The following is a 6716-nucleotide window of genomic DNA, read 5'->3' as shown; positions in this document are numbered from 1 at the left end:
TGTAAAGTCTCCAGAAATATTTTGAAAGCTCGGAAAAAAAGTCGTTTCTTTCCTAGTTTTTTTTTTTCAGAAGAATGGGAAACGTTGGATTATAAGTAAACAAGGCACAATATCATTATGCGTATTTGTTTTGTCATAAATGAGAAATAAATTATATTTTTCCACCAAAACAAAGCCGTTATAAAGCTTTTTTCAGAAGTGAGAAAGGCACTTCGCATAGTTCATCATATCGACGCACACCATTGCATCAGTCTGACTCATGTCCAACATTCTTGAAAAAAAATGTTAAGTATTAGGAAATTGTAAGGTACTCTGATGTAAATATTGAACGTAATGGCCCATAGTTGAAATGTGTAGCAAAATATTTGTTTTAAAGTTTTTCCATCGCTCGCATTGACTAGTTAAGACTTCCATAGAAAATCAATGGACTATGCTTTTCAAAAAAAAAATGTAAGGGTGCCGACAGGAGATCTGCGGATGTATTGATTTTTGTAGTGAAATCTTCAAAGCATATAAAAAAAAAGACTGGTTTCAGAAACTCTTTCGCTTTCAAAAATGCCATTGTCCAGAATTGCTGGGTATGCAGGGTATGCACATTCATCACTGCTGAGTGGGGAAATACTTCCTTGTACACTTTTTCCCACGGTGAGGTTCAACCGCGCACGCGCACACACGTTTTTGCACATGCACTTCCGCAAGCCTTCTGCGCCGCATACTATGCACATATCCAAACTGCAACCGGTTTTGTTCGCATAGCTCAGACGAGAGGGTAATCTCGGAGTAGCCGGCGTGAGATGGGCAGCAGAGATTCGTTAATAAAGCGACTTTGCCGCTACGTGGATGCTTCCAGACCCTTCGCAGACTCCAAAGTACCTCCGTTAGACTCAGTACCGCTGGATGCCTTATAGTCGGCGACGCTGGAGGCGCATTCGACGTTCTCGGCGCGTGGGCTAGCGTCTCTCGCGGTCAGCTACATTAAGTCGCTTTTTGCTGCGTCCAGACGAAAAGGTGACCATACTTCGACGCGGCGAGCCTTGTAGGCCGCTCTGTTCTGAGCATGCGCAGAACGATCGCCAACCCACGCACCTCCTTGAAACAGCTGTCTGCGAAGTGGCTTTGGCGCCTCTTTCTTCCCTGGGCCTTTTTCGAAAGCTTCGGGCCTTTTTCGACTAAAAACGGAAACGAAGAACAACAACAAAAAAACAACATGACGGTGAATGCCTCGAGAGAGAGAGAGAGAGAAACTTGCGCGCCTTGCGCGCCGAACTTGCAAAGAAAGGCGAACACAGAAGCAGCCGTAAAAAAAAGCTCTCACTTGTGAGGCGAAACTGCTGCGCTGCCTTATTGGCGATTTTCAAGACCCTAGAGGGGGGCCGCTTCAGTTTATCCCCTGTGGCGGAGTTACGGAGGATTGCTTCCGGCCGCAGCCTGAATAGAATAGTGCTTGTTTTAAAATTCCACGATAAACGCGGGCTTGTTTGTCGAAGGCGGCGACCTCGTGCGAGTCAGTAGTTCGTTGCTCGACGGTGTTAAAAGAAGCGAAACGGGAAACAAGAAAGAGATCGCTGTCTGACGTGCGAAAACTGCTGACGCGAACGCCGAGCGGTGGACGCCCACTTTGGAAGAGAATTTTAAAATCAACAACACCGACGTTGGATACTCATAGAATGGATGAATAACAAAATTAGAAGCGCATTTCTTCTTCTTCTTCTTCTTCTTCTTCTTCTTCTTCTTCTTCTTCTTCTTCTTCTTCTTCTTCTTCTTCTTCTTCTTCTTCTTCTTCTTCTTTTGTTGTTGTTGTTGATCGGGAGTTCCCGGGTTCGAACCCGACCGCGGCGGCTGCGTCTTTATGGAGGAAAAACGCTAAGGCCCCCGTGTGCTGTGCGATGTCAGTGCACGTTAAAGATCCCCAGGTGGTCGAGATTATTCCGGAGCCCTCCACTACGGCACCTCATTCTTCCTTTCTTCTTTCACTCCCTCCATATCCCTTCCCTTACGGCGCGGTTCAGGTGTCCAACGATATATGAGACAGATACTGCGCCATTTCCTTTCCCCCCAAAAAACCAATTATTATTATTATTATTGTTGCCAGGGGGAATGAAAAGGAAAGGCCTGCCCACTGGCTCAAGCTGAGCCACAATCGCTACCACGTGCAGATAGAAGGAGAGTTGAAAGAGGGGATAGAAAGAAAGGATAGAAAAGACGCGCGGAATAATGACCCAGGCCGATCCCGGAGGCAGTGCAATACCGGGCCAACCGGTGGCGGGAGTGAAGCAACCTTCAAGCACACCGCCACATTTCCAAAAATAAGTTTAATATGTTGGGTTCAAATGGGACCCGTATCAGATATTCAGTCGCTCTACCTAGTATATTTTTCTAGTATTTTTTTCTTTCTTAGCGTTCAGCACTACAGGTAAGCAAGGCTCAGAGACTGTTACGCAAGGCTGGCGAAGAAAAAAAGCCAGAAACGTTCTCACTGTCGCGTGAGCTTAACTGTCAAAGCTGCCCGCGTTTTGCGTTTTTATGTGTTTATAAAATTTAACCACCACGGGCTGCTTTAGGTACGAATACAGTCTTAATCGTCCGTGCAGGTGGAAAGCAAGCACAATATGAGATCGCCTTTCCAGTGTAAAGCATGGGGAAATAAAAAAGTGAAGAAAAAAATACACAAATGGAGTTCGAGTAAATCATGTCATAATATGGTCGCCACTACAGGAACATTATTGTGCGAAACTCCTCGAGCTTCCGTTAGTCGTGTGTGCTCAGCGATAGTTATCGACAAATAGTGCCTCGTATTTACACAGGTCCGCGTAAATCATCTCTTTGGAAACAGACGCTTGGTGACTGATTAGATATGCCCTGTCGCGATCCTGCAAGCACTCCACTACACAGCGCGCAAACTTCCTGTCCCCATGCTCTTTCTGCATTGTTGGCACTAGAAAAGTTGCGCAGTGACACTTACGGCCTCTCCGATCTCGCCCCTGTGCAAACGCCCGCGTAGCGGGGCTCCTAAGATGTACTTTTACTGCAAAACTCTGACAACATCAACTGAGCGTGCCGGCCAGTCACTGACAATGTTAGTGCACGGTTAATATCCCCAAGTGGTCGAAATTATTCCGGAGCCCTCCACTGCGGCACCTCTTTCTTCATTTCTTGTCTAAGTCCATCCTTTATGCCTTCCCTTGAGACGCGGTTCAGGTGTCCGCCGATATGTGAGAGAGATACTGCGCCATTTCCTTTCCCCCAAAACGAATTATTATTATTATTATTATTATTATTATTATTATTATTATTATTATTAATCTTACGGCACCTCTTTTTTTCCTTTCTTCTCTCAGTCCATCTTTTATGCCTTCCCTTACGGCGCGGTTCAGGTGTCCGCCGAGATGTGAGACAGATACTGCGCCATTTCCTTTCCCCCCCAAAAAAATTTCCTGTCACACAGGCACCGCAAAGCCTTTGAGTATCAGGTCCTTATCGTCAAATGTGAATGGAGCTCAGCTATAGGGCACAAGTGTTGCGCCTTTGCCGCTAAGGGCGCTGGAGGCGGAAGGCGCCTGTCCGAGACCTTTGGAGGCCAAAAGGAGCGGGGGTCGAGAACCTGCGATATTGCAGCGTCACCCGGCGTAGAATAGTAAAAGGAAAGAAGACACAATCTAAGTAGTTAACAATACGTGAGAACATCTTATAAATATGCGAAAGGATTTTTAGGATTCTTTTTTGGACAGGTAGCCACGAAAGGTTGCAGCAACGCCAAGTGCTGTTTTGTGCGGTCTCGCAGGGCCCGTGGCGGGCTCGGGCTCGAAGCTGTGAGCCTGGACTGTTCTCAGGCCCGGACATAAAGGGTCTGAGCACGACTATTAAATCATTATCTGTCTCATTTATCGTTGGACACCTGAACCGCGCCGTAAGGTAAGGGATAAAGGAGGGAGTGAAAGAAGAAAGGAAGAGAGAGGTGCCGTAGTGGAGGGCTCCGGAATAATTTCGACCACCTGGGGATCTTTAACGTGCACTGACATCGCACAGCACACGGGCGCCTTAGCGTTTTTCCTCCATAAAAACGCAGCCGCCGCGGTCGGGTTCGAACCCGGGAACTCCGGATCAGTAGCCGAGCGCCCTAACCACTGAGCCACCGCGGCGGGTAGAAAAAAAGTTGCTCAGCACTAATTTTCTTACTTTTGGTGTCTGCTATAGCTGTATTTTCCTCACACATGAAAAATTATAAAGAATACCGATTTTTTTTACTGCATAGTATCCCTGAACGCCTTGGGAATGAATGAATTCCGGGGCTAAAATATTTCCAGTGGTTCGTTAATAAATTGTACTAGTACTTTTTTGGTGACGCTGAATGAGATAAAGCTTATTATTAGACCAAATTTAATCAACATCGCACACAGTGTTAGGCCCGAGTAACTTCGAACTCGCACGCCTGGCCGCATTGAACGATACAAGAACTTAAAAAGAGAAAGCGTGAACTCCAGCAGCTGGCTGCGCGATACAGCAACGTTCTTAGTGGAGCCTTGTAAAGCCTGACACACGGCTCATTTGCGCTCGCCTATTAAAGCACACGGCACCGCTGGCCGGGCCTGTTTCAGCGGTCAGCGAACACACGCCGTCGTATCTCGCAGAAGGAGCTGCGCATCTGCTCGGTTTTGTGGCACCGCCCACGACTGGACGTTGAAGGCCCATGAGTACCTCTGGAGAAGCACTGCAGGTCTAGAGGGAAGGATTGACTTCTGGACAGGCAGCCGTCTCTTCCAAGATACTCTTTACTGGGTACTTTCTATCGCCTCCTAATCTCAGCTCCGGTTCACCTCCGCCGGCTGCAGCTCGGGTACTCAAGATATTAGATAGCAATTGCCGCGGCGCCGGCAACATTATTTTCCTTCACGTTTTTTAATAAACTACTACTACTACTACTACTACTACTACTACTACTACTACTACTAATAATAATAATAATAATAATAATAATAATAATAATAATAATAATAATAATAATAATAATAATAATAATAAAATATGAAACGCCACTGGGGAAGAGCGAATTGGTTTAGGCCACTTCGGTTCTTTCAACGCAATATACTACCCTAATAAAAATGATCTATAGACTTCTTGCCTCTCCTCCGTTCCTCTCATTGAAATTCCTTTCATTCTCTATAGAGTTCTTATAGACTCTATAGCCTACCTGTAGATATTTCCTTTTGTTTATTCGTAGTCTATAGATCGTCTATAAAAAGAATTCTACCAAAACGTATCGCCATAAATCCATACATTGTCTGTAGACTGTCTGTAGGAATCGTGGACAATCTAGCCCAGAGAAAATGTTGCGTATTTCGCACGAAACGCGACCACAGAATGGAAAAAGCCAATTCAGCAGCGATAATAATAATAATAATAATAATAATAATAATAATAATAATAATAATAATAATAATAATAATAATAATAATAATAATAATAATAATAATAATAATAATAATAATAATAATAATTAGTTTTGGGGGAAAGGAAATGGCGCAGTATCTGTCACATATATCGTTGGACACCTGAACCGCGCCGTAAGGGAAAGGACAAGGGAGGGAGTGGAAGAAGAAGGGAAGAAGGAGGTGCCGTAGTGGAGGGCTCCGGAATAATTTCGACCACCTGGGGATCTTTAACGTGCACTGACATCGCACAGCACACGGGCGCCTTAGCGTTTTTCCTCCATAAAAACGCAGCCACCGCGGTCGGGTTCGAACCCGGGAACTCCGGATCAGTAGTCGAGCGCCCTAACCACTGAGCCACCGCGGCGGGAAGAGGTAATCGATGCGTTGTGGGTGAGACAAATGAGATCCATGCACGGGGACAGAATGCTAAAAAAACTGCGGACCAAAATCAGCGCCGCATTCATTCCGGCTTTCCGCAGCAGCGCCTCGCGGAAAGCCAACGACACGCGATCGCATGTTCCCTTTAACAGTAGACCAAACTGTACAGTAGACAGTTTGCGGAATCCAGAAGTTTCAAGCGCACGCACGCACGTGCGCACACAACAGCACGTCGGGCTTGCTTTGTAACCGTTGATTGACGTCGGAGAGGAGAATCACGTTTACGCGAGGCACAATCCCGCAAGTCTCCATTTGGTTTCCCCCAAAGTGCATTTTCAACATCCCACGCGTTATCTTAAGCGTAGCCGATCCGATGACCTTTACGCCCCCGAAACATGGAGCGCATTGCCGTGATCTACAATGCGCAGATAAACCTCGAGCATACAGCCCCTTTCAAAAACCGTGCATGCTTTTCGCAGGCGGACTGATAAACCGCCCTGTCTGTCCAATGTACACTTTTTTTAAAGACAGCGAGGTATACGGTATGTCACGCTAGTAGAACAGCTTTGCAAACTGCATTAATGCGCAAAGCATGACACGCTTCAATGAACCATCTTTTTTTTTCAATTAATTCAAACCGCCGCGGCACCGCAGTGGTTATGGTGCCCTTACAAAATTTTTAGACAGTCTATAGACTGTCCGTGGACATTTTTATATAAGTCTATAAACAGTCTACTGACAGATCCAGAGAATAGCTATACGCAAGACAATTAAATGCTATAGACAGTCTATAGACAGCCTATAGATTGATGGCCGTACACTTTTAGTAGACTTTTGCTTACGGTCTATAGACTATGATCAGACAAAAATAAATACCTATAGGAGGGTAATAGAGTCTATAAGAAGTCT

At 45.6% G+C, this 6716-nt stretch overlaps 1 pseudogene; it reads right to left on the bottom strand.

Annotated features, from left to right (window-relative positions):
* Positions 1-2214: 2214 nt before the first annotated feature.
* On the bottom strand, positions 2215-2350 carry LOC144111697 (U2 spliceosomal RNA; annotated as a pseudogene).
* Between the last annotated feature and the right edge of the window lie 4366 nt (positions 2351-6716).

The sequence above is a fragment of the Amblyomma americanum genome, chromosome 11 (genome assembly GCF_052857255.1).
Source record: "Amblyomma americanum isolate KBUSLIRL-KWMA chromosome 11, ASM5285725v1, whole genome shotgun sequence".
NCBI lineage: Eukaryota > Metazoa > Arthropoda > Arachnida > Ixodida > Ixodidae > Amblyomma > Amblyomma americanum.
Note: the sequence above shows the minus strand (reverse complement) of the source record. Positions and strands in the feature narration are given on the sequence as shown.